Source organism: Belonocnema kinseyi, chromosome 1 (assembly GCF_010883055.1).
Source record: "Belonocnema kinseyi isolate 2016_QV_RU_SX_M_011 chromosome 1, B_treatae_v1, whole genome shotgun sequence".
In the NCBI taxonomy this organism is placed as follows: Eukaryota; Metazoa; Arthropoda; class Insecta; order Hymenoptera; family Cynipidae; genus Belonocnema; species Belonocnema kinseyi.
In genome coordinates, this window is record NC_046657.1 from 162,321,928 (window position 1) to 162,324,792 (window position 2,865).

The following is a 2,865-nucleotide window of genomic DNA, read 5'->3' on the forward strand; positions in this document are numbered from 1 at the left end:
TATTTACGTATTATTATCTGTATTATACTTGTTTGACGAAGATACCGAAAATGTTGTTTGTTTTTACGTATTTCTAACGGTTTAAAAGATCCTTCTGGAAAGTTACAATTTTTTTTTTTTTGAAGAAAATTTTTAAGAGTTATACTCGTTCAGACCCACCGATTCTGAATTCTTAAATAAAAAAAAACTAATTTATCAATTACAAATTTTTCATTTATCAATTTTAATCTGATTTATGAGCCAAAAAAGGTTCGATAATCTCAGCCAAGACAAGGCTCGTCTTGAGTCAAGTAAACGTCGTCTTAGCCAAGACAAGGCTCGACTTAAGACAAGTAAGCTCCGTTTTACCTGTCGTGGCCATAAAAGTAAGACAAAGGCCTATGGCTCGATTCAGTTTTGAGACGCAGCCAGACATTGATGTCTTGTAGACGAACTTAAGACATAAATAAGTCGAACTCAAGTCGAAGCATTTTTACTCGGGGAGCGTGGTAAATACTCAGTGCATGCTTGCGAGCTCGGATTTGTTTCTTAGTAATTGCGGGTTTTTTAATGTTCTATGCTTTAGCGTGATAATCAAAAAAATTCTATTGATAATATACGTAAAAAATAATTGCGAATATCCTTGATATTTATATCACAGATATTATTTAATTTTTTCTGATAAATTAAAAATCTTGTTTTCATTCGTCCAGATTGGTGTAAGATTATAGAGAACCTACTTTGATGCCACAAGTCCAACATGTAGTAGTTTGAGCCTTAAAAGAGGGTCTAATTTCTCTTGAAGACACACCCTACTTTGACGCTAGACGTGAAAAAACGGCCTATTTCTAACAACTTTAGCGTTAAAGTAGAATCTAAATGACTAAGGTAGGAGTTACGGCTTCAAGATAAGGCCTGAATTTCGATTCGGGATATACCGTATACCGTATTCCCACCTTTTTTCATATCAGTTTTTGCGATTTCGGAGTAGTTTTTATTGGATTTTACACAGTTTTTTTTTTTAATTTTATGCACGCAGGATGATAGCAAATTGAAATTTTTGTGCGAAGGGTCTACATTTTTTAAATAATTTGTTATTACTTATAAACAAGGGTGAAAGAAGCCTCTTTTGTTGAAAAAATTCATTATTAAAAAAACTTTCCATTATATCCTTATCAAAATGGGTGCTTAAGGGTTTTTGGGATTGCTAAATACGAATCTGGACTCAGATTTTGAAAATTCAAAAGGGCGGATCAAATATAGCTGCCGAAATTGGTTATATTTTTGGATTTTATCTGAAAATTGATATACAGAGGTTTTCGGGGTCGCTGATCACGAATCTGAAATCAGAATTTGTAAAACCAAAGTGACGGATACAATATGGCGGTCAAAATAATAAAGATTTCCGGATTTTTTAAACAAATTAGTGTACAACGATTTTGGGAGTCACTGATCACGAATCATCTGAATTTAGATTATGAAAATTCAGAAAATTGGTACCAATCCATGTTTTACGTGAGTTGGTGTATATTTTTTCAAACCTTCATATTTTAAATGTTTGTCATTTTGAATACGGATTCAAGATCAGGAACCCCCTGCCTGTGCCAACTTTCAAAAAACAATTTAGAAATATTTTGAATTTTGGCCCGCCATTTTGTTATTATCATTATTATTACATCATTAAGCCATTTCCCTTTAATGGTAGGCGTGACTCACTCGGTAGGGGAAAGGAGTAGTGTGTGGAAGGGATAGAGATTTTTCAGATTGATCCAGAATTCTCGTGCTATTTAAGTAAATAACACGTTCGTTCCGCAACACTGCTCCGACCCAGGTTGCTGATCAACCTCTCTAGCAATCACTGCAAGCGAAGAACCTCACGAAGCCATTACGTAAGGTTCCCCACTTGTGTTCATTAGTGGCCAAGGTCTTTTGTTTTAGGCGTCATTCAATCTACTAACACTCTTTTTATTAACTATTTGCCGCCATATTTTCCTGTCCTGGCATACTTCTCTAGCTTTTTTTATGTCAATGCATTTTTTCATGCAGGCTTTCGTGTTTCTATGACTTCTTATGTCTCTTCTAAGTAGGGTATCATTCACACATTCTAACTATTCTTTCCGCGGTCTACCTCTGGGCACGCTGCCATTTACTTTACCTTGATACACTTGTTTCGTTAGTCATTCATTTGGCATTCTCTCAACATGTCCGAACCATCTTAACCGATTTCTTTCCCATGTGTCTACTAGCGTCTCTTCTGCACCACATTCTTTTAGAATTGTCTCGTTACTTACTTTGTCCATCAGGGTTTCTCCACATATTATGCGCATGAATCTCATGTCAATTGCGTTAATTTTACTCTTATCTATTTCTTGATAAGTCCATGTCTCGCTACCGTATAGTACTGTCGGTACAAATATGGAATTATGTATTGCCATTTTAGCTTTATTTTATATATTTTTACTTCTGATAAGGGTACCCGCTCCACCAATAACCTTCTTACCTTCATTAATTCGTCTATCTAATTCCTCATCTATCTTCCCGTTCCTAGTAAATAAGCTACCAAGATATACTAACTTATCAACTTGTTCAATTCTCTCATTATTTAATAAAATATTGCATAGTGTTTTCTCACTCTTTCCTTCGAACGCCATAGTTTTTGTTTTACTTGCGTTAATTTTGAGGCCCATGCTCTTCATGCTTGCGTCTAGTTTATTCAACATTCTTTGTAAGTCTTCGATAGACTCTGCCATAACAACCTTATCATCTGCGAGCGCTGACCCACGTACCCTTACTGTTTGGAGATCCACACCCTCTTCGTCGAAGAGAGCCATTCTCAAACACTTGTCCATAAATAATATAAATAACCATGAAGACATAACGCATCCT

At 35.4% G+C, this 2,865-nt stretch overlaps 1 protein-coding gene across 2 annotated transcripts in view; it reads left to right on the top strand.

Annotated features, from left to right (window-relative positions):
- LOC117170258 overlaps positions 1–2,865 on the top strand; it is a 17,210-nt gene that overhangs the window by 10,602 nt on the left and 3,743 nt on the right. Inside the window, exon 1 of one of the 2 annotated variants that reach the window (XR_004466751.1) lies at positions 736–867. The exons of the other annotated variant lie outside the window; for it this stretch is intronic. The gene's annotated coding sequence lies outside the window, so the exon portion shown is untranslated. Of the gene's footprint in view, positions 1–735; positions 868–2,865 lie in introns of those variants that run through there. 2 annotated transcript variants of the gene reach the window in all.